Genomic DNA, 26,136 nt, shown 5'->3' with positions numbered 1-26,136 from the left:
GTGGGTGCCAGGAGTCGACACTGACTTGATGGCACAACTTTACCTTTACCTTTACTGCAGAGGAAAGGACATGACAACAGGCAAGGTTATAAGCCCTTCTGTGGCTTGGAATTTCTAGCTGTGACAAGTACATGGCGGGAGAGGCAGAATATCCAAGCCTTTCCGAGGACAGGAAGGAAGCAGCTTAAGTAACATATAGTAGGGGGGTAGGTCTGGAAGCCCAGTTGGGCGGAGTCCAGTATTCCCTTATCCTAGGGCAAAAAAGGGAAGATTGCACAACTCAGACATGTAAAACTATTTTTATTGCCTTTTAGCACATTGCATGGACCTATGCTTTATTTCACCTAAGTGTGGTGAGTGTGTACGTCTGAACTTGTACCAGTCAAACTGTGGTTTTATTTTGGGCAGTCAAATCACAACTTTAACTCAGTGCTTGAATTTGGTTTGTCCTAACCATGGTCTTGTGTGATGTCTGAATTCACAATTGTGGTTTATCTTGTTCTATTTCAGTACTCTGCTCCTACAGGACTCTCACATAGAGAGAAGCAAACCTATATCATTAAGAGGTAAGAAGGGGCAGGACCCAAACACATCATGATATGGCGAAGGAAAGCTTTGGTGATAATCTGTGGTACAAATCCAGGTTTGTTAAAGTTGAAATAAAAGGTCTTCACATAATGCCTTGAACTATAAACACAAAAACCTATAATAAACTGATGGAAATGTACACAAGACCAACATAAAACTCGGGATTCCACCCACTATTTTAAGATGTCAATAGTTAACCAAAAAAGTCAACTCTCTCAATGACCTTAATGTGCGGTGGGGATCATGCAGAAGAAGGCACTCTCCCAGGTAACCCAGTCCTAAGCCGTTTAGGGCATGCCAGCAATCTGTATTTTGCCCAGAAACCTACTGGCAGCCAATGCAGATGTTTTAAAACTGGCATAATATGGTCTCTCTGAGAAAGTCACTGCATTTTGGACCAGTGTTTCCGAAGTACATCCAAAGGCAGCCCATTCACTAGGTTTCCATCCCTCAGCTGCAGTGCCTGCTGATCACTTCTGACAATGAGGACAATTTAGCACCAGCAACCCAAACTCTGCATTTGTTCTGCCTGGGATAGGGGTTACCTGATCTCATCCTCAGGCTTTTGAGATGAGCTGCTTTGCCATTTACATTTAACAATGGGGACAACTAATACCTAACATGCAAAGGCAACAACTGGCTTCTTCTTCAGCCTCACCAATTGGGGTGATAGACAAGGAGAATCATTGCCTTGAGCGATAGATCCTTTGCTATGGTATCTCTCAACTAGCCACTGCTTCTTGCATCTATGTGAATGTGTCTGAGTGCTCCTTCAAGAAAGCCAAAAGTTAAGACGAACTGTTCACACTAAAAATGCAGAAGGCAACCAAGGGCTCCTTTGATCTGTGAGCAGTCTCTTTATCAGTGAGTAAGGGTTGAGAATGAGCTTAGTTTTCAGCTTATAACAAATAGGCTGATAGACAGACGTGTGGGATGAAACGGTTTTTGCTTTTTTGTAACTGACTGGTTCCCTCAGTGTTGAAGTCAGTGTGAAAGAAAGGAAAGATTGTGCCATCGGTGTCGACTCCTCCTGACCACAGAACCATGTGGTTTTTGTGGTAGAATACAGGAGGGGTTTACCATTGCATCCTCCCGTGCAGTGTGAGATGATGCCTTTCAGCACTTTCCTCTATTGCTGCTGCCCAATATAGGTTTCCCCAAAGTCTGGGAAACATACCCTCAGGGATTTGAACAAACAACCTCTTGCTCCCTAGGCAAATCACGTCCACCTGTTTTCAGGGAATGCTTAGTAACTGAGGAGCCACCTAATGGTGCAGCGGGGAAGTAATGTGCCTAGGGAGCAAGAGGTTGCTGATTCGAATCCCCACTGGTATGTTTCCCAGACTGATTTATGTTTCCCAGACTGTGGGAAACACCTATATCAGGCAGCAGCGATATAGGAAGATGCTGAAAGGCATCATCTCATACTGCACAGGAGATGGCAATGGGAAACCCCTCCTGTATCCAACCACATAGCTCTGCGATTGCCAGGAGTTGACACTGACTTGACGGCACAACTTTACCTTTACTTTAGTAACTGAGGGAAAGGCCTGCATAAGCCCAGTGCAGCCCACCTCTCATGTAGTGTAGCTTAAGAAGGGGCTTCACCACTCCCTTATGTGTCTGCCTTGCTGCTGCTGTTGGTGGTGGTCTGATTTTTTTTTAAAAAAATTATGTCATGCACGTGCACTGGCCACTTCCAGTCTGACACTGACCGGGGTGGCAAGAGGATATGCTGCCGCCCCACAGCAGTGATTTTGGTCACAGCACCGGCGGGGAATTGTGGGGGGGTATGAACACCTTCCCTTAAAGGTAACCCCTGCCACTGCCGGTTCAGCTGAACACCAGACCTTCCAAACTGGTTCGACAGTCCATAAAAGGACGGCTGAACCAATGTGTGCACATCCCTATTAATGGCAAACCATGGTTACACTGATGGGAACAATCACTATGCTTGTGAACTCCCTCCCCCCTCTACCTTGTGCACTCCACTCTATTTAGTTACTTCCAGGTTATATGCCTGTCATTCAAACCAATCCCACAGTCCATAAAGGCCTTTCAAAATGTAGGGCTGGCCAGTTGAGTGGAGGCGTTGGCGTATAAAGGTGCCTGTTCTTCTTTCCCACTCAGCACACCAGTCCCACTTCCTGTGTAGATGGGTGAGGCCAATGGAACAAAATGTGTTAATGCTACATAATGTGCGTAAGACCCAACACATGTAGGCGGAAACCACACAGTTAATTTCCAGATTAAATTCATCCTATGCACTTTGGAATTTAAGTGCACTGGTGGGAATTGCATGTTCTGTTGTGGGGCTAGTGGAAACAGGCATGCCATGCCATGGGTAGTGGATGTCCTCTGCATCAGAGGTGGGCGGACTTAAGGTTTTCAGAAACTTTCTTTTTTGGTCAGAGTCTTGGGAACTACCAGCAGGAACTAGCAACTTTGGGAGGCAGAGTCTGTCACAAAATGGTGGCTTGGAGACCAGTCACAAAATAGCAGTTTGTAGGGTGGAGGGATTACATAGAATAAGAGATTTTAATCTCAAAAATCTGAATTTGTGGAGGGGAGCAGATCCATACCTGCACCTCTTCCGCTTGCCATAATCCTTGCACTCCCCACAGCTATGCCCGCGTGCCAGCAGGCCATCTCTTAGCTGCCCCTATGCAATGTCAGCATGCACATGACCTCTCTGTGTGTGCGCATGGTTGCATGCATGGAGCCATGTGCATGCCAGTGTAGCACAGGGGCAGGTGGGGAATGCCCTGCCAGCACACAGGCATAGCTTGTGGGGATGCACCGAAATTACGACAATGATTGGAGGAGCAGGTATGGATCTGCTCCCCTCCATGTTAAAGGGGCTGTGTAAGTCCTCAGTTTTAAAGGGATATGCCCGTGATTTGGAATCCAAATCGCATTTCGGGCACATCCCTATCAGGAGGTGCATCTCCAAGCCCCCAAACCTGGAGGGCTCCTTCAAATATGCCTGGGAGCCAACAGTGGCTCCTGAGCTTCTTGATGCCCCCCACACCTACTCTACATGGGGGCCGGATCAGAAGGTAACTAGAATCCTGTTTATCAACTGATCACTGTCTGGCTCCTGTGAGATGCAAGGCACTGCTGGACCAAGTTGATCTTGACCATTCAGCACACAAGCGAGACTTCCTCTATCCTCTTTCTTGTCAGAAATGCTTCTTGAATTTATTTGCAGCAAAGATAAACATTAGGAAAGCCAGTCAAGTGCACCTTCCTTAGTAAAGACAAGGAAGCGAGGGGTAGGGGGGAGCCTCATTTGCCAGTTTGACATTACATGGCTTGCTTTTGCTAAAACCCATTATACAGCTGCATAAAGCAAATGTTCCTAAGCATAAATGACAACTTAGTTACTCATTACCGACAGCAACTTGTGCTTCTAAAGTAAATGCTGTTGTGGAGGGTGGGGGGGAGGGGGCGGATTTGTCCCATAAGGCCACTACGGGGCTTACCAAAGAGTCTCACAATTTGAACAGCTAATTGCTTCATCGTATTGGAGGTAGAACTGGTTTCCCAGGAAGCAGGGTTCCAAGTCCTTTGGGCTGTAGCACAGTACTATATTAAGATTTAGAACCATAAGCTAGTTAATGTTATGTAGACAGTGGAAAGAATAAGAAAAACCTCACAAGATTATGCCAATGGAAAACAGAAGCAATATTTGCTGGTAGAGATACCGTCACAATAGAGTGGGGCTGCAGTTTCTCATCTATGCTGGTTGGCACCAGGATGCAGGCAGATGTCGTCAAATTTCTCATTATGTTCCCCAGTTGTATACCCTCGGTTCAACGTCCGAGTCCAAATCTGTCAGCAAACGTGTTATTGGAAGCTGATTTTGTATCTTTGCCCAAGCAACTTACAAAGAAATGAATGCGGCCTTGGAATTATTTCTTCTTCTGAGAGAGTGTTGGGGTGCTCTTTCTTTTGAGTTTTCAAAAGTCATTCCTCTAGAATATTAGAGGTGGCCCTCGTCATCTGCGGTCCCAACACCTGCAGTTTTGCGTACTTGCAGTCAGGCAATGGAGACCCAACATCAGTATACACACTTTTAAAAAACAGTAGGAATTCGTGTATTCATGGTTTCAGGGTGGCCCAAAATGATCTCCAAGGTCACTTCTGGACACCATTTTGCTAAATGGAGCCATTTTGTTGCTTGCTCGCTTTCTTTCTTTTTAAATGCCCATGGTTGGGGTTTTTTTGCAGAAAATCTGCCAAATTGAGGGTTTGGGGGGGGCATAGCTGGACAGCTGGAGACCTACAGAGCACAGTGCAGCACTTTATTTCTATTATGTTTGCCTTTTTAAAGAAGGCTTTTAGCTTTGAGGAAACTAACCCCGCGATTCCCATTGCCTTAAGGCCTAATTATCCATGGCAACTGGTGGGAACGGAATCCCCATGGATGATGAGGGCCACCTGTACTGCACCATAACACGTAACAGGTGCCCTCTAATTTAAGCAAATAGGTTTTAAAGCACTGTGATCCCAGAGTGGCTGAGAACGTGATCTAGAAACTCTAAAGTGTCTGTCTTATAACATTTAATACCGAGTCCTTTCAATGCTATTGGACAGTTCAGATACCCAGACAGAGATTTGTCTTTATGTTGTGAAAGCCAGGGCTGTCCTTAGGGCAGGGCAACCACCCCATGCCCCACTCTCTTAACCCCTAGTACTTACTCTTAACACACTAGCTTGGCTGGCTTTAAAAGGGGCTTAGACAAATTCGTGGAGAACAGGTCTATCAAATGGCTACTAGTCTGGTGGCTGTAGGCCACCTCCAGGCTCAGACACAAGTTGCCTCTAAATACCAGTTGCAGGGGAGCAACAGCAAGAGGGCATTCTCTCTCCTCTTGCCTGTGAGCTTCGCAGAGGCACCTGGTTTGCCACTGTGTGAACCAGGAATCTGGACTAGATAGGCCTTGGGCCTGATCCAGCAGGGCATGTTCTTGTTACAATGCAGTTATAACAACTGAGCTTTCTGTAGAATTACTTATTTCCCAGATTTCCTAGATTCCTACAGCTTCATTCAGCTAAGTTGTTATATAGTGTTTTATAAATGTATTTTAAAATACCTAATTTTTAATGAGGGAGCCATAATAGCATTTAATCATCAAATGGGAGGGCTCTGTGGGCCAAGGCCACTGGTCTTTTAGGTACCATCAATGCCTCTGCTGGGAAAGAAAGGGAGTAATGCCAAAAGTGCTGTTGTCAAATGTTAAAGAGCAGTGGTTAAGGTTTTAATGTTTCGGACATGCTTGTATTACCCTTTCAAGAATGTTTTCTAACCATGTATTTAATAGTAACCTATTATTTGAAGCCTTTCCCAAAATATTGCGATAGTCTAGCCAAAGTTAAGCACTTTCAGTGGAAGGGAGTTAAGTATGTTTAATTCTTCCATTGAAATAACTGAAGCATGGAAGTGCTTTGCTTTGGATGGATTATGACCTATATTTTTGGAAAGCACCTGCAACATGCAACTACCATTGATTATTCTTCTGATGGGTTGGTTTTCTTCTCAGTTATTTGCTTCTGCGTCTTGTGAATCATTCAGTAGGCTGTATGTAAGGGAGTATGACAGAGTCCAGTTCATGCAACAGGCTTTCCCATCCCTCCTTCCTCACTGCACCCCCCTGTAGTCCCCACTTCTACTCTTGGGGGGGTTGGAGGTCCTTCTAGAATTCTGCTGGATGGGTCATGGGGCCTGCATTCTCTCTTTAAAAACCTCCAGGTGTGGCAGCTAGAAACAAGCTAGCATGCTTCTAATCCGTTTCTGTCTCTTTTAAAAAATGGGACGTATGCCCCATCTTTGGATCATACTCATACCTTTCACATTTGATGATAAATTTATAGTATTTTGTTCCTGGATATGAATACTGAGAACCATACTGAGTACCAACATGCATATAAGATCCAAAGCTCTTTAGTCTTTTTGGCTGACATGCTCTGCAGTCCTCTGGCGATGGAAGGAGGGCTGTAAGTCTGCAAGAAGCCTTCAGTGTCACTGCTCTAAAGGCGTATTTGCACAGAAGACTGGACACTGTGGGGAGCGATTTTTGCATCTAGCTCCAAAAACACTGTCCACTTGTATAAATATATTACTGAGGGTTGCACATCTCTCAGGGACATTTTTGTACAAGTGGACAGGGCTTTTGCAGGGAGGGGAGGGACATGAAAATATGCCTGGAAAATATGCCCCCTCTCTATGCCTGGTCTACTGCACAAAGAAGGCTTCTTGCAGACCCACAGCTCTCAACAGTCCTCCTTCCATTGCCAGAGGGCTGCGGATTATGTCAGTCACTAATTTCCATAGAACACACTCAATAAGTTTTAGGATTTCCACCTTCAGGCATGATCTGAAGATCTATAGTCCTCTAGGGCTTTCCGTTCTCTCCTACCAAAGCAAAGAGCTGGAGGAGATCTGGTCTTGTGGTAGCTTCCATGAGTTGTCCCCTTAGCCTAAACAGGGTCTGCCTTGGTTTTCATTTGGATGGGTGACTACTTATTATTATTTAAATTTTTTAACAGATATGAGCACTGTAAGATATTTCCCTTAGGAGATGGGGCCATCGGTCAGTGGAAGAGCACCTGCATGCTTGCATGTGGTCATGGAAGTTCCCAAGTTCAGTTCCTGGCATCTCCTGGTAGAGCTGGCTGAGAGAGACTCTTGCCTGCAATCTTGGAGAGCCACTGCCAGTAGACAATATTGAGCTAGATGGACCTGTGATCTGACTCAGTAGATGACGTCGCAGTAGATTGGGACTTTTGTTGGTGTACCGATCTGCCCGCTGCCCAGCAGAATCCCTTTCTGAGGTCACAGACTTGGTCGCGGAACTCACAGACTTTTGGTGCTGGGGGACTTCAATGTTAGTTTCGGGACCAATCTGTCCGGGGTAGCTCAGGAGTTCATAGCAGCCATGACAACTATGGGCCTATCCCAAGTGGTCTCTGGACCGACACATATTGCAGGTCACACACTTGATTTGGTGTTCCATGGGTGGGGACTCCTGTGATTTCCCCATTGTCATGGATGGACCACCATCTGGTTAAGGTTGGACTTACAACCACTTCCCACCTCTGCAGGGGCAAGGTGCCCATTAGAATGATCCACCCGAAGAGGTTATTGGATCCAGTAAGATTCCAAGAAACCTTGGAGGGATTCAATGTTGGCTTTGCCGGTGATCCTGTTGATGCCCTGGTTGAGAATTGGAACAAGTTGCTCACTAGGGCAGTAGACACGATTGCTCCCAAGCATCCCCTCCGACCCACTTCAAATTTGGCCCCTTGATATACCGAAGACCTATGGGGGCTGAAGCGGCAAGGTAGGCAACTGGAGCGCAAGTGGAGGAAGACTCGACTCGAATCTGACATATTGCGACGTAGAGCACATCTAAAGATCTATGCTGAGGCAATACGTGCGGCAAAGAGGTAGTTCTTTTCTGCCCGTATTGCCTCTATGAGTTCACGTCCAGTGGAGTTGTTCAGGGTTGTGAGGGGACTAGTATCTGTCCCCACCTTGAACCAGAATTTGGAGTCATCAGTTACCTGCTGTGATGTGTTTAAAGAGTTTTTTGCAGATAAAATCTCTCAGATTCGGGCCGACCTAGATGGAGACTCCACAATTAATTTGATACCTGAGCTGGAGGTGCCCAACAACTCCTCTTATGTGATTCGACTGAATCGGTTTCAGTTTGTGACTCCTGAGGATGTGGACAAGCTGCTTGGAGCAGTAAGGCCTACCACTTGTTCTCTTGACTCTTGTCCAACGTGGCTTGTTCAATCTAGTAGGGAGGTTGTTGTAGACAGCCTGGTGGAAATCATAAATGCTTCTCTGAGGGAGGGCAGGGTGCCTCCTTGTCTTAAGGAGGCAATCATTAGATCTCTTCTAAAGAAGCCTGCATTAGATCCCTCAGAGTTGAGCAATTATAGGCCTGTTTCCAACCTCTCATGGCTGGGCAAGGTAATTGAGAGGGTGGTGGCCTCTCAGCTCCAGGTGGTCTTGGAGGAAACTGATTATCTAGACCCATTTCAAACTGTTTTTCAGGTGGGCTATGGGTTGGAGTCTGCCTTGGTCGGCCTGATGGATGATCTCCAATTGGGAATTGGCAGAGGAAGTGTGACTCTGTTGGTCCTTTTGGATCTCTTGGTGGCTTTTGATACTATCGACCATAGTATCCTTCTGGAACGTCTGAGCGTGCTGAGGGTGGGAGGCACTGTTTTACAGTGGTTCCGCTCCTACCTCTCAGATAGATTCCAGATGGTGTCAATTGGAGACTGTTGCTCTTCAATATCTGAGCTGAGTATGGTGTCCCTCAAGGCTCCGTACTTTCTCCAATGCTTTTTAACATCTACATGAAACCGCTGGGAGAGATCATCAGGGGATATGGAGCTGGGTGTTACCAGTACGCTGATGACACCCAGATCTACTTCTCCATGTCAACTTCTTCAGGAGCTGGCATATCCTCCCTAAATGCCTCCCTGGAAGCAGTAATGGGCTGGATGAGGGAGAATAAACTGAAGCTGAATCCAGATAAGACAGAGGTACTTATTGTGTGGGGTCAGAACTCTAGAGATGATTTTGATCTGCCTGTCCTAGATGGGGTCACACTTCCCCAAAAGGAACAGGTTTGCAGTCTGGGAGTACTTCTGGATTCACACCTCTCCCTGGTTTCTCAGGTTGAGGTGGTGGCCAGGAGTGCTTTCTATTAGATACTCCAGCTGATGCTCCAGCTGCGCCCATTTCTCAATGACCTCATGATCAATGACCTCAATACAGTGGTACATCTGTTGGTAACCTCCAGACTTGACTTCTGTAATGTGCTCTACGTGGGGCTGCCTTTGTACGTAGTCCAGAAACTTCAGTTGGTTCAGAACACGGCAGCTAGGTTGGTCTCTGGGTCATCTCGGAGAGACCATGTTACTCCTTTACTGATGGAGTTACACTGGCTGCCAATAGGTTTCCAGACAAAATACAAAGTGCTAGTTATAACTTACAAAGCCCTAAACAGCTTAAGCCCTGGGTATTTAAGAGAGCATCTTCTTCATTACAAGCCCCACCGTCCATTGAGGTCATCTGAGGAGGTCCATATCCAGTTACTGCCAACTCGTTTGGTGGCTACACAGACGGGCCTTCTCAGTCGCTGCCGCAAGATTGTGGAATGCACTCCCTGCTGAGATACGATCCTCCCCATCTCAGACAATTTTCAAAGAACACCTGAAAACCCATCTTTTCGCCCAGGCTTTCTCAGCTTCCTAATAGTTTTGGGTTTTAATCTCTGGTTATTTTTAAATTGTTAAAGTGTTTTTAAGTTTTTGTATGTGTTTTTAACTGGTTTTATGTTATTGTAAACTGCCCAGAGACGAAAGTTTGGGGCGGTATACAAATTAGATAGATAGATACAGTAGATAGATAGATAGATAGACTTCCTAAGCTCCTAAATGTACATCAGGATTCCATACCACACGCAGAAGATTCCTCTGTTCATAAAACGCCTGCCTGGGAGAGCTATGTTTCACAGGCACATATGGAACCTCTTGATTATGGGCTCAATCTGCTATAGATTGTGTAGAGGGCAAGCATTGAAATATCTGAATGAAGATTTCAATTACTGAATTACAATGGGATATGGTGTATGAACAAGAGTTCTGCAGGGTGAACAACAACAGTGCAGCTTAAAGCTCCCACCCATGCAATTCATTATAATGTGGAAAGGGCTGCTGGCAGATTCATAAAGAGAGCATTCATGCTTTTTATTTGGCTTTCTTCATTTAGTTATGTCAGGAACTTTCACAGGTTTATCCAAACTTGGTAATATTTCTGTGGTTTTTACTGTTGGGTAATTACTATGTAAATTACAGACTACATTCGAATGTTTGAAGTGAAGAATTATAGATAATTTCTTATATGCTGGTCCAGTTTCTATGGTAATCTGAATAATTGTGAATTAATTGCTGGCTGTTGCCACGGTTCTTGATGATAATTCCAAGTTGGTAATATTTGCAAGCTATGGGGTTATGCTTTATTCATGTTGTCTTTTGGTACCTGTCAATGTGGTCTTTGGGATACTTCAAGGTTCTTTCAGGCTCTTCTTTTTTTAAATTGAGATGTAAAAAAGGAAGGTCAAATTATCCAAAACAGCAACAAGAAAACTTCTGGTATGTTTGTACAGGCTAGATTTAAGTGCACTGGTGTTTGCTAGTACCAGGGGCTGGTTCATATATGCAAATATGTCACTAGATGACTGCGACATCAAACAATAGCTTGCATTTGTGAATGGGCTACTGCAGTTATAATACCACAGAAAGAACTTTAACACCACCCCATATCACTTTATTTCTCTATAGTTGAATGTCTCTGCAGACATTCAGTAGGGTAAAGCCAATATGCATGGGGCAGCACGATTCTTGCCCAGCTCTATGGGTGGAAATCTCACCTTCTCTCCCTGCCTCCTCTTCCATTTCCTCTTCCTCCCCCATGGCTACTCTTGCTCTGTGTATCAACCATCAACCTACCAATGAATAGCAGAGGCAGCCTGGTACGAACATTCAGGCAAGGGGGTTAGAGAGAAGTAAGTGGGGGATGATGGCAGCATTTGGCTCTCCACTTCAGGTACCCAAATGTCTTGGGCCAGCCCTGGAGTTATGTATGCTTAGAACAATTTTTATTTCCATGAGGATGAAATGCACATAACTGTATTGGCTTGTACTGCATTGGCTTTGGGAAGTACACAAGTTCATTACAGCTTCTACAGTTGACCCTTGTTATCTGTGGGGGTTCCGTTCTTACCTACAACTGTGGATAACAAAACTGCGGATAACAAGATCTTAAGTCAATAGGAATTGTGGGGTTAGGTCCCTGGAGGGCCAAAAAAGCACAAAAAGTGGGGAGGAGGCAGAAATAAGTGAAATAAAGTACTGTGCCATGCTCTCCAGGTGTCCACCAATGCCAATTACACTGAATTTCCATGAAAAATCACGGAATTTTTTTGTTTTTGACTAAGAGCAACACAATGCCTTCTTTCAGCAAAATGGGAACCAGAAATTACATCGGAAGTCATTTCTGGCCACCTAAGAACCACAGATTTTTACTATTTTTTGAACCGCGTATAACAAGGTCTCGTGGTAGCAAGCATGAATTGTCCCCTTTGCTAAGCAGGGTCTGCCCTGGCTGCATATGAATGGGAATCTACATGTATGAGCCCTGTAAGATATTCCCCTTGGGGGATGAGGCTGCTCTGGGATGAGTAACTGCATGCTTGCATGCAGAAAGTTTCAAGATCCCTCCCTGGCATCTCCAGGATAGGGCTGGGAGAGACTCCTGCCTGCAACACTGGAGAACCCACTACCAGTCTGTGTAGACAATATTGAGCTGGAAGGACCGATGGGCTGACTCAGTATATGGCAACTTCCTATGTTCCATTGCCTGACAGCGGATATGTGAAACCGGGACTGCAGATAATGAGGGCCACGGCCACATCTATATTCAGTGCTTTCTCCATGTAAAGGCAGGTTTCCTGATCACATGGGGAGATCCCTCCACATATATAAGTGCACCCATGGGAGCTCTTTACAGACATTTATTGGATGCATGTGGGTTGGTAGTGGAGACTATGACTGTTTAGTACCCTTCCCTCCCCTGCCAGTATTTATTCATTTTCAGAAAGGAGAGCTAGCTCAATTGCAGAGTGTATGCTTTGCACACAGAAGGTTCTGGGTTCACTCCCTGGCACATATAGATATGGCTACAAATGAACCAGCCACCTAATGGCGCAGCAAGGATGTAAGTTGCCTAGGGAGCAAGAAGTTGCTGGTTCAAATCCTTGCTGGTATGTTTCCCAGACTATGGGAAACACCTATATCGGGCAGAAGCGATATAGGAAGATGCTGAAAGGCATCATCTCATACTGCGCAGGAGATGGCAATGGTAAACCCCTCCTGTATTCTACCAAAGACAACCACAGGGCTCTGTGGGCGCCAGGATTTGGCACCAACTCGGCACAACTTTACTTTACAAAAGAACCACTGCCAGCCAGTGTACTGAGCTGGATGGTCTGAGAATGAGTCAGTATATGGCAGCTTCCTATATTAATAGTCCTATTGAACATCCATAAGGAATTCAAGTATACAGTAATCAAGTGCAGAGAAATGTGTGGATCAGCCCAGAGTCTGCAGCTGTGTACACTTAAAGCCAATGCTCTTATGTACACTTAAGCCCCATTGAAATCAAAATGGGTTTAAGCCTGCCTAACTCCAGAGCTGGCCCAACATATGCTGGTGCCTGAAGCCAAGGAGCAAATGCTGTCCCCTATCCTCCCCCTGCACAACCTACCCCATTCCCTGGATGCTTCTGCCACACCACTTCTGCTGTTTGGTGTTAGGTTGATGGTGAGTGAGCACACTTGCGCATACTACAGTGGCTGTAGCTATGGGGGAGGAAGAGGGGGCAGGGAGAAGAAAGGCGAGGAGGTTTCCACCCATAGAGCTGGACTAGAGTGGTGTTGCTGCCCACAGAACTGGGCTGGCTAGAGCAGGTTAGTCGGATCTGAGCATGCAGAGTTGTGGCGGGGGTGGGGGTGGATGGCTTGAAACCTACAGTTCTCTCAGATTCACAGCTTAAAGTGATTTGCTTCACCCTGTTGCATGGTAGGGCTGGCCCTGTCTAACTCTGTGCTGGATTGTGGTTTATCACCCTGATCCAGTGAGGGAGATTTGTTGTGCAGATGGAAAGGGAACTGTACGTCCAGCGAGTGATGCAGCTGGCAGGACTAGGATCACCATTGCAGCAATACATGCATATCGCTTCCCACCCAGTTATGGCCCCCAAAGTAGCTTACAAAACCATTCATAGAATACATTATAGATAAAATAGGTAAAAGTGTGCCGTCAAGTCGATTTCAACTCCTGGCACCGACAGAGCCTTGTGGTTTTCTTTTGGTAGAATCCAGGAGGGGTTTACCATTGCCTTCTCCTGTGCAGTATGTGATGATGCCTTTCAGCATCTTCCTATATTGCTGCTGCCTGATATAGGTGTTTCCCATAGTCTGGGAAACATATCAGCGTGAATTTAAACCAGCAACCTTCTGCTTGTTAGTCAAGTATTTCCCTGCTGCGCCACTTAAGGTGGCTATAGATAAAATACAACAGGTTAAATCTAAATATGACAGGATGAAACAGCATGGGTGAAAAAAATACAATTTCATACATGTAACTTTCAGCACTACAAATAATCAACTACACAGCAAGGCTGTAATCAATTGGATGAACATGGGAAGGCCAAGATGTTTCATGGAGAGCTTGTCGTCATGGAAAAGGCTATGGATCTTGTTGGCACCACCAACACTTGGGAGGCGTAACAAGGAGGCATGCCTTCATTTATCCAGGACTCAAGCCATTTAGGGCTGTAAAAATTAAAACCAGCAATTTGAATTGGGCCCAGAAACTTGCTGGTAGTTGAAAACTTGTGGTATATTTCCTCTCTGGTACGTACCAGTATTTTGGTATTCTTTGCTTCTGTATTCCACAAACCTTCTGTGTCTTCATCTCTGATCACATTCACAGCAGTGTGAGGTGGGGTGCGTATGGTCAGCTCTGCTTGGTTTCAGAAACCAGAGAAGAGCTAAGCAGAGATGTTCTACCTGCATCACAGCAGGCTCCCTGCTTGACATAATGATGGATGACTCAAGCCAGAAACCTGCATAGGGACAGCAATAGGCAGTCAGGCACTGGGGTTGGGATCTTACTTATACATAAAGCAGTCTGTCTATTCTGTTCCTTTTGTGTACATCTAAGTAAGGTAATATGACTACCGGCTTGGCAGTGAATGTGCTACTGGGCTGAAATGAGTGCCAGGCCACTGGAAATGTCTTCTTGGGCCTCAGGCATCCCAAAGACCAGTGACTCATTTCTAATAACAGGGGCACACTGAAACTATATCCTGCCCAGAAGCCACATGCAGTCTCTGGTTTGGAAGCCCTGCCCCCCACATCCTAGAACTGTGGGTTGAAGGTGGTGGTTGTGGTTACTGAGTGGTGAGGAAAACGCCATGGGTGCAGGCATATGTTCCAGGGTTGAACTCTGGCTTTCTAAACAGCTTCTGGCCTGAATGAAGCCCAACTGTATTTTGAGTGAAGCTGTGGTGGTTTGTGGGATTCAAAGCAGAGTTCTCTCCCTGCCAACCAGCTAAGGTAAACAAGTGTTGTGTGTATTTAGCCTTGTTTAACCTTGACCTCAATTGTTCTTTTTAGGCTGGTAGATTAGCTGAATATTTACATCATAGGTTGCAAATTCCTTGAGGCAGGCACCTACCATAGTTGCTCTGCTGCATAGTACCATGCACTTTGGTGGCACTAACATATATAATTGCCAAGTGAATGCTGTGGGTTGGTTGCTCACACTCCAAAACCTGTACTTCCTCTTACCTTCTGGGATATTTAAGGATTTAGGAAATGTAGACCTGAAAAACCCTCCATCCCCATATAATAACTGCCACAGAAGCTTAATTACCATTAAAATAAGTACTATTGTTTTCAATGGAGGGTCTGGCCTCTGTAAAGACAAGCAGCCACCAATGTTCTAGTTCTACTATGTTTCGGGTCTCCACCTCCTTTCCTTTTCCTAATGTTGACCAATGATATTCGTTGGCCATGTAAGAAACAACATCACTAACACTCCAAACTACAGTTGAAAATACAGCTGCCCAGAAAGGAAAAAAAGCAAATGAATGAATGAATGCCATGGCACACAAACCCAAAAACTGACACCAACAACCAAAGGGGATGCAGGGAGGGAAAATAAAAAAAGAATGGAGAGGTGGAGGGCCATAAAAAAAGTTCAGAGGAGGAACAGGAGTAGGATAGGCCTTCTCCTGCCGTAAGGAAAGAGAAAACAGAGGGAAGGAAAAGAGAGTAGCGTAATCGGAGAGTGAGAAAGATGAAACACAAACTGTTTCCCATCATTTGGCCTGTCATTTTTGTCAAGCCTTTGACTAGTCCGGGTATTTATTATCTAGAGCTTCAGACAACATATCAGCGAACTATAGCTAACCACTGCAGTAGTATAACAGCTGATGGGCAAAGAGGGAATGCATAGCATAAGGTAAAGAGCAAGGAATCTTAATCAGTTTATGCCAGCTGATGGCTGATTCCTTTTAAAACTTGATCTTGATGGGCTTTGATGGCTGTTATACAACCTGCATCTCTGAAGCGGGGGTTACACTAAAGATTCATGTCTTCTGCTTTTTCTTAGTAATGGGCCACTGTTGTAAAAACTGGGCCCCACTGTTGTCAGGGAGAGTTATTGGCTTTACTCGAGGGCAGTATACAGGTGAAACTCGGAAAATTAGAATATCGTGCAAAAGTCCATTAATTTCAGTAATGCAAATTAAAAGGTGAAACTGATATATGAGACAGACGCATTACATGCAAAGCGAGATAAGTCAAGCCTTAATTTGTTATAATTGTGATGATCATGGCGTACAGCTCATGAAAACCCCAAATCCACAATCCCAGAAAATTAGAATATTACATGGAACCAAGAAGACAAGGATTGAAGAATAGAACAATATCGGACCTCTGAAAAGTATAAGCATGCATATGTATTCAGTACTTGGTTTGGGCCCCTTTTGCAGCAATTACTGCCTCAATGCGGCGTGGCATGGATGCTATCAGCCTGTGGCACTGATGAAGTATTATGGAAGACCAGGATGCTTCATTAGCGGCCTTCAGCAATTCTGCATTGTTTGGTCTCATGTCTCTCATCCTTCTCTCGGCAATGCCCCATAGATTCTCTATGGGGTCAGGTCAGGCGTGTTTGCTGGCCAGTCAAGCACAGTACACTGTATACTTTTCAGAGGTCCGATATTGTTCTATTCTTCAATCCTTGTCTTCTTGGTTCCATGTAATATTCTGATTTTCTGGGATTGTGGATTTGGGGTTTTCATGAGCTGTACGCCATGATCATCACAATTATAACAAATTAAGGCTTGACTTATCTCGCTTTGCATGTAATGCGTCTGTCTCATATATCAGTTTCACCTTTTTATTTGCATTACTGAAATTAATGGACTTTTGCATGATATTCTAATTTTCCGTGTTTCACCTGAATGTCCCTCAAAGCATCTCCTCTGGGCATGACACCTACATGGTTGTTCAATAGAATGGGAATTGGGTAACCAGTTCATAGACAGAAGAGGGAAGGAGACAGAGAGACTGAGCTGAGGAGGAACAACTTTGGCAGTCATAGGTTGTTAGCCTAATGATTTTACTAAAAGGAAGGAGGGCCTTCTGCTAACCATAGCCAGTTTAGTATTGCCCCGGTGTAATGCTTATTGCATTGTCTGTTGTTGAATTCGGCTTCAGTTCGGCTTCAGTTCGGGGCCCCATATAGGTGTTAGTAACTGAACTTCAAAAGGCCTGTGAACAAGCTCTTAATGGTCTGTGCCTAAACAAAGGAGCCCATAGGGAAGTCGTACTTGAATTTAAAATGAGATTTACTTTCTAGTAAGTGGTGTTATTCAGAATTGGAGGCCTGTGGAGGGAAAAATGTGATTTGTGCATTTTGCATCTATCCCCCCCCCACCCCTTTACAACTACAGGATCTGGAATTTGCTGAAATAGCTATGGCTGAAATTAATTTTTTTTTTTGCCTAGAATGGCACATGATGCAATCCCATTTTTTGAGACTTGATGTCAAAGAAGTAATTTGGAAACTCACCAAATATGTTTATAGTTCTAAAGAGATACATTTTCTTTTCTTTTGCATGGAAAACTAAGGCTTTATTTATTTTTATTCTGCTCTTCCTCCAAGGAGCTCAGAGTGCTATACATGGTTATGTTTATTCTCACAACAACCCTGTGAAATAGGTTAGACTGAGAGATACGTAACTGTCCTAGAGTCACCCAGTGAATTTCATGACTGAACAGGGATTTGAAATCAGGTCTCTTCAATCCTAGTCAAACACACTACACCATGCTGGCTTTAATTAATTAATTAAGCTTGAATCATAGAGTGCTGGGGGTGAAAGGGGGCAAATTCACTCTTTTTGGGGGCGGGGGAGGGAACAACTTAACAGTGTTCCTCTAGCCATCCACCATTTCCTCCCCTAGAACGCTCCAGGAACAATGCTCTATTATGATGTAGTGTCATTCTGAGAGGTATTCTGGGGAGAAAAAATGGCAGTCACCAGTATCTGCCAGAAGGAGTATTGGCAAGTTTGCCCTCAGCATTTGCCAATGCCTGTAAATTATCACACACACCCCTGCCTTTTGCCACCTGTGACTGGGTGGTAGGGGTCTTTCAAGACAGTGGTATGGAAAACCCGTACCACAGTATCCCTATTCAGACATTATGTTGTATGAGTGTACAAATGTATGTACACTCATACATCGTTTTTGTGTGAGTGACTGCACACGTGATCATTTTAAAAGTGAACCTGGGTGCAGGGCTCTCATATGCATGGTGCAGATATGAAGTATACTGCTGTACTTGTGTTCAGCATATGTGAATAACTGTACCTGTGTACAGATTTGTACTGGTGTACAAGTGTGGAACATAATGTTTCTTCTCTGTGATGAGGATGGTGGTACAGAGCAACATTTTCTATGATTTCCTGCCATTTGAGGTTATAGAAAAGACAAAAAGACCTGACTTGTCAAATGTGCATACCATAGCCGTATCAACTCATACATGTTCCTTGGGCTACACAAACAAGTAGATGATAATGCAAGTTTGGCTTATCCTTCAAGCTTCTCCCTTTGCTGAAAGGTGCATCAGACAGACCCCCATAAACAAGGCTGTCCTTAGAGATCTCTGGCAGGGTGCAGGACCTGGGGCAACTCAACCAGTGCTGGGGCCCCTCCCAGTTAATTTTAATGGGAGTTAAAAGAGCGGGGCCTGGGGCGGTTGCCCTGCTTGCCCTGCCCTAAGGTTGCCCTGCTTGCCATGACCATAAATTTCCACCCAAAGGTAACTTTGATTACTGAATATATAAGCCATTCAGCAATAATAGTCTACTGCAAGCTGTTGGGTTAATCTACCAGAATTGTAAGTTTTCCGCTGTCTTTTTTTTTTTTTTTTTTGTCAGCATTGCTATTCAGCTTTGTTTTTAAATAGTGAAAATTGTTTTTTAAAATGGCAAATGGGGGCACAGCTGGACACTTCTGCCCTACTTGCTAAGTATAGGGTGGTGCTTTAGCTACCACAACACAAATCACTGTTCCTTGCAGTCCAAGAAGATAAATAGGATTGAGCTTTTTGTGGATTTTTAAAAAGTTTGTCATTAGAAATGAGTTTATTATATAGAAAATGAACATTATTATAGTCAATGCATGAATCAAAAGATGTGTGCATCTTTATTGTGAGTCTGTGTGGCCTGATGTGTGAAAGGTTGTCAGAGGCTAGTGCTGCACAAGACTGTGTAGAACTGAAGGTTGGGAGATGAGGTTTGGGAGAGGGCAAGGCATGCAGGATCAGGCTGTTTGCAAATCTGGGTATCTGTCTTGCTGCTTCCAACCTGACCAGTACAACCCCTTCACTGTCTGCCCTTTCTCTCTGACATTTAGGGACACTCTTGTGTATTTTTAACACCCCTATTTTCACACCAGAAACCACTACCTGAGATCTTCCCTTTCACCACAGTATTATACATTGCTAAAGTCTCATCAATGGCTTCTAGACATGATGGCTGTATGCTGCTTCCAGGTTCAGATGCAGCAAATGCAATTCTTCCATGAGGCGAGGTGAAGAAGTCAGTTCAAGTGACAAATTACTGGGATGCTAGCGGGATGGCAAGATCCCCCCCACTGCCTCACCTGTCTCCCTCTGCCACCCCCCACCACCTGAGCAGCTCTTTGTCAAGCAATGAAGTCCCTACTCAGCAAAGAGCCTCTCCTCTCCTCTCCTGATCTCTTCCTTCCCTTCACATCTACAGTAATCTGTAGAAAGGATATTGGAGTCCTATAGATGCTCTATAGATCGTCTACAGTACTCTAATGCCCGGTTCACATTTCCTGTTACATTTCCTCCCCCTTATAATTATCAGCCAAGTGGCAAGGGAGGAGGGTGCATGTGGCTGTTGCCACTACAACAGAAGAGAAAGAGACAGGTGGCAGCTATTGCTACTATTGCTTGAAAAAAGGGAGGTGGCAGCAAGTTGTCACCTTGGGCCATCACTGAGGGGCAGTATGCCACCACATAGCAGTTGCTGAGGAGCAACACCAGGGGGGCCTATTGCCCCCATTGCCTGCTCTGGACTACCCAGAGGCATTTGGTGAGCCACTGTAGGAAATAAGATGCTGGACCAGCTGGGGTGGGTATGTATGTATGTATGTATGTATGTATGTATGTATGTATGTATGTATATTATTTTATTGCATTTCTGTACTGCCTAGAAATCTCTAGGCTGTGTACAAATTAAAACTTAATATAAAAACAATATAAAACAGTAAATATTGATAACACAAATAAAAGCAGTCTCAGTAGGCAAGAACATATTAAAATTTCAATTTCAACGAAAAGCCTGGGGAAACAGGTACATCTTGAGATTCTTCCTTTGCACTGGGATGTAGGCCGAATGGTGCAAGGGGGTCTGGTTGGATCTTTGATCAGATCCAGAAGGGGTCATCTTATGCTCAGGGGCATAGCTAGAGGGGAGGGGCCTGTGTTCACCCCTCTCCACGGTGACCCCGTGGAGTGAGGGAGATAATGAAGAGAATAGGAAGGTGTGGAGCTGGGGGGCCCTCTGGAGCTGGGGGCCTGGGTTCTTTGATCCCATCCAGCTCAATTATAGCTACACCCCTGCTTATGCTCTTCTCTGCTCCTGTTCATTTACTTTGCAGGAGCTTTTCTTATATTGGCTTCTAAAGCAGGGAATTGATCTCCCTGGTAAAAAGTAAGCAATACACTGTCACTTTTTGTCCATGAACCTGCTTTCACATGCGTATCATTAGAGCCAAGATGTATATCTGCCTCTGCCGCACCCCAAGATTTGTTTTTTTGAAATCTGGGCAGGGGCTGAAATCTGAAGAATTCCAGTGCATGTGTGTGCAGATGACTAATACTTTGAAATGGTATCTCCAAAATATCTCCAAAAGGCAAAACTGGGGCAGGGAGATGGCTGATGTTTTACTAGGGATAGGTACCAGGAAATCCTGGTAACAGGGGCAGTCCCTAGTAAATAGGAAGAGCTGGAAGGTATAATCTTTCTCATCTAGTATGAAGCCTAAATTTGGGGGAGCTGGTTCTAGACCTAATCCTGAGTTTTGTGCCTGGGATGACTGTAGTGCTTTTCCTGCCCCCTTGTGGCATCCCTGCTAAACAAGGAAGATATGGAATGAATAGAAACAGTACCAATATGTCTCAGTGTACAGTTGACAACTGTCTTTTATTCAATTATCAGGTAGCCTTTTTGCTCAGTCTTGATACAGGCACACGTGTCATCAGGACTATCCTTTGTGGGGAGGAATCGAGGTCTCAGCCCCATACCTATGGGTAACAGCAGGAGAAAGGGTATGCCCTCAACTCCTCCCTGTTGGCTCCCAGCAGCATCTGGTGGGCCACTGTGTGAAACAGGATGCTGGACTAGATGGGCCATGGGCCTGATCCAGCAGGGCTGTTCTTATGCCACCCCTGGCTCTGTACCATCAGCCCTTCCCCATCTGGGGCACACCTGGCTGCTCAGAGGCACCAGTGATGGCACGGACATCCCACCACGGCCAGCCCCAAGGGGCGTTTCTCACTGCAGCAGCTGTGTTCCAATGCAGCCTGGCCCCTGGGGTGTTCTCCCTCTGTTCAGCTGTGCACGGTGGCCGCTCTGGCTAGACTGCATTCCTTTCTGGAATATGGCTCCCATATTTGCCCAGAGAGGAGAGTAGCCTAGCAGGAGCCACTTCTGCAGACAGCCAAGCAGGGCACGCCATGAGGGCGGTGGGAGCCAGGGGTTGGGCCAGCCGCCGTGGGGAGCCTCCAGGCAGGAACCTCCATGCTGCCGCCACTTTGTCTAGCCAAGGGCATATGGGGGAACGGTGGTGGCACAGGGCTCTTTAAATTTCGAATGGTCTGTGCAGCATGAAAGCCCCCTGCACTCCCATTTCTCCTGGGCCCCTTCCCCCTAGGGACAGCTCTCTCTGTGTTATATAATATAATTCATTTGGAGATTTGTTTACACATATTTTTATATTAAATCTAAAGTACAGGGACACCCCCCCCCCGACGTGCACACCAAAAAGAGACAGGTATTAGTGAGAATGAGGCATTAAGGATTTGTATCGTTTGCACTCAATTTCATTCCAAATCATAAAGAAGGTCAGACCCTCGATGTTTTAATTTGAATGGAAGAGGCTGATACAGAAAATTGAATTTTACCTCGAATCTGACCTGTGCTCTTTCAAACCAATGCTTTCTTTGAAGAGCTTTATTTCACTGAGATTACATTACCCCCCCCCCAAAAGAATGCTGCTGCTGATTAACAATTTTAGATAGACAAAGTGGTATGTCAATTAACTGACAAAGAGTCTGACATGTTTTGCACAGGTTCTGGCATATTTTTTGGCAACCTTTGTAATGTTGAAAAATCTTGGTGCGATGATTACGGTGAGACTTAATTTTTCTTTATTTGCACAAATAATCCAGCATAACAAGATTGTAGTGTCTAATCTATGGATTGCCCTGCACCATTGCTGTCGACCTCTAACCCATATGACTGAAATAATAATCTATGTCTGATATTAGGGTGACCCTTGTGACATGTTTGCCAAGGTCTTGAAGCAAATGAGAGAAGTATTTTTTGAAATGGTTATTGGAGAGGGAAATGATTGTGGCACAAAAATACATAGCATTTATCTAGCATTTTAAAGTAAAGTGCTTGACATATGTTGTTTAGTGATTCTTACAACAACCCTGTAAAACAGGCTAGTATTGTGGGTGGGTGCAAAGCAAAAACAATGGCAAGAAACCTGTGGACAAAAGAAGTAATAAATGCAATAAGGAATAATATATAAATGTATTATGAAAAAATGAAAAACCAGCTATCAACAAACATTATAGCAGACAGCCACATCAGTAACACACATGTGAACATGGATAAACATAAGGCCATATAAAATTACAAAATGCAGTAACAAAATATGCAAAACCATATGTGCAGATGTCCAAATGGAGTCCAAAATGTTCAAATGGAGTCCAAAATGTCTTCAAATATGGAAATATAAAAAGTACATGCAGAGCAAATGGTGAATGCTCAAATCCAGAGGGAGGGACCGATGTGCTCAGGAAGATGTCATGAATACCTGACGTTCAGCTGATGATGCATACTTTCAAACGGAACAGACAACATGCTCTGAGGTGGCTGATAACAGCGGACGATAGGAGCCGAGTAGTGCCAGGAGAATGGCCAAACAACAGCCGGCCCGGGATAATAACTGTTTCGCCGAAAAGCTTCATCAGAGGCAATTTTCCATAAATAAAGACAAGAGTGAAAAACCCATGGCTGTGCAGACGGATTCATCAAGGCATGTTAAAGCCTGGAAATACACCTTGCAATGTGACTGAGCAACAGTGCTGTCCCTAAACTGATGTCCTTAAGACCATCTAGTGAGTTCATGGCATGGACAAGATTTGAAGCAGGGACTACTGGTGTACCGCTTCATCTCTTCATCATAGCCCAATTCTAGCTTGCATGTAGTTAATGAGTAGCGATGTGCAGAACATTTTGAGGTCAGAGCATTCTGCCTTGAAACAGGCAGTTTCAAGTGTTCTGAGTTTGGAATAGAACAACCCTAAAATGGAGGCCTGTTCCAAGCTCGGAACAGAATAACCCGTTCCTAGGCAGAATGTTCCAACCCCGTCCTGAGTGCCGTTTAGGAATGCAAAATGGCACTCTTCTAGCCACCATGCATGTGCAGCAGCTATTTGCATGGCCAGCACCACCACACAAATAACTGCCATGGCCAGTTTTTGGAATCCAAAGTGGCACTCAGAATGGGGTCAGACCATTCCGACAGAACGGGGCCATTCCGTTGGAATAACCCGCTCAACTGATCATTCCACGAATTTTGTGTTCCATTCCGAGCTTGAAACAGAACACAAAATGTGTTCCATGTACACCCCTAATCATGGGTAGATTCCCCTTCATTCATTTTGGAATCACCTCTGTATTTATGAGCTTTCTTGGAGGAAATTTCAGAAAGAGTTCATTAGACCTCAATCATTAGATCTCCTCTGAAGAAGCCTGCTCTGGATCCCTCAGAGTTAAGCAACTATAGGCTTGTCTCCAGTCTTCCATGGTTGGGCAAGGTAATTGAAATGGTGGTGGCCTCCCAGCTCCAGACAGTCTTGGAGAAAACTGATGATCTAGACCTCATTTCAGGATGGTTTTTGGGCAGGCTATGGGGTGGAGACTGCCTTGGTTGGCCTGATGGATGATTTCCAATGGTGAATTGACAGAGGGAGTGTCTCTCTGTTGATCTTTCTGGATCTCTTGGTGCCTTTCGATACTATCCACCATAGAGGGTTGGGAGTGGGAGACACTGCTTTGCAGTGGTTCTGCTCCTATCTCTCAGGCAGATTCCAGATGGTGTTGCTTGGAGACTGTTGTTCTTCAAAACTTGAACTTTTATATGGCACCCCCCGGGCTCCATACTGTCTCCAATGCTCTTTAACATCTACATCTACAGATTCCAATGCTCTTTAACACCTGAGATCATCCGAAGAGGTTCATCTGCAGTTACCACCCACTCTTCTGGTGGCTACACAGGGATGGGTCCTCTGTTGTTGCCCCAAGACTCTGGAATGCCCTCCTTGCTGAAATAAGAGCCTCTCCATCTCTAGAAACTTCTAAAAAGTGCTAAAGACACATATTTATTCACCCAAGCTTTTAACTATACTTGTGGTTTTAACTTGTTAAGGTTTTAATTTCTGTTTTAATTTGTTTTGTATTTCTTTGAACTGCCTAGAGAGATGGAAGTTTGGGGCAGTCTACAAATATAATAAACGAGGTTTTTTTTGTTTTGTTTTTCTAGCTTGTTTTCTTCTGGCTCGTAATGGTGGTGTATGCAAGCAGTTGGTGCTGCTCTTCTGTGCATGATCACATTGCTTCCTGGGAATTGTAGTTTGGCTTCTTCTGTCCTATACCCACCTCACAGCATCAGTTATAGCAGTACACTGCCTAAAATTCAACTGCTGTACCTTACTCCCTGTTAATTAACAAAAAGGCATCTTTTAAAAAGTGACAATTATCTTATATTTAGCAGGAGAGCAACTATAAATAGTAGTAGTAGTAAACTTCCCAAACAAAAGCACTCAGAAACAAGAGACAATTTTAGTTATGGATGGGGGACAACCATAAAGTATGAGCACATTCATTGATCCAAACAAAGAAGATGTTTGTCCAAGTGGTCTGAGTGCACATCTCACAGCAGTCGACAAGAGTTATCAAGAGTAAGCAGTTGGCATGAAAAAACGTCTGCACATCTGCCTGCAAAATAGCCGGTGCTGTAGGTTACACAGCTTTGCAATGGTAAACAAGAATTTTCTTTCAAGAGTATGGGGTTTATGTTAAAGAACTTTGGCATGCGGGCCTACAAAGCAGATGGCTTTAAACCCCTGGGCTACTGAACTCGTATGTTACATAAACTCTTGTGTAACATTCAGAGCTGGAGAAGACCTTCTGGGGGAAATAGTAGTTGATTCACCATTCAGAACTCAACAATTTTTCTTTGACTGTACTGTCTGTAGCCCAAAAATGTAGAAGCCAGACTGTTCTCTGCTCCATGGGGGCACTCCTCTCTACCTTGCTTGTTTGTTCCTCCTGCTTGTGTTGGTCCATCACTTGGCTCAGATGCCATGCGAACTGGCACCTGGGAACTGTTGAACCCTATCATAACACATCCAAGCATTATGTGCTGGAGACACTGGTATTTTGAATTGGGTAATTATGAACATTAGTGTCCTGTAATGGCAGTTAATGAAAGCACCAATATGTTTGAATATGAGGCCATTAGAAGGGTCCTTTCCCCCTCAACTTTGTGAGCCCTGGGTTCTTAAACTGTGAGGTGAGCCCTTTTGGTGTGGGGCTTGTGACACCTGGGAGACTGGTGGAGTTTCAGGGAAGGATCCTGAGATAGGCAGAACCTTCCTCTACAAATATGGCAAATTGCCTAGTGACAAAGTTAACATGGTCAGGAACTTCAGAATAGTTTTTGTTCACTTATTGGATTAGTTTTGCATTACAACAGGATGGTGAGTAGTGGCATTTTTTGTTCAGACATTCACTAATTTACAAAGTGGCACCCTGCAGACTCTTATCCCTACCTAAATATGCTGTACCCATGGAAAACAATGCAATCCATCCATCCTGTTGTCTGATTGTTGATATAATATTCTGAAGCACTGCCATCTAGTGGCAGCACCAAACTATTATGCTTGATTTTTATCGGCTCCTTTGGTATGGAACACTATCAAGGTGAGATTCATGTGCATGGATGCATTTGTTCATTTCTAATCTTTGGCATGTGGCCATAAAATTAAATAAGA

The sequence above is a fragment of the Hemicordylus capensis genome, chromosome 4 (genome assembly GCF_027244095.1).
Source record: "Hemicordylus capensis ecotype Gifberg chromosome 4, rHemCap1.1.pri, whole genome shotgun sequence".
NCBI lineage: Eukaryota > Metazoa > Chordata > Lepidosauria > Squamata > Cordylidae > Hemicordylus > Hemicordylus capensis.
The sequence above is the reverse complement of the archived record's forward strand: the minus strand, read 5'-3'. Positions refer to the sequence as shown.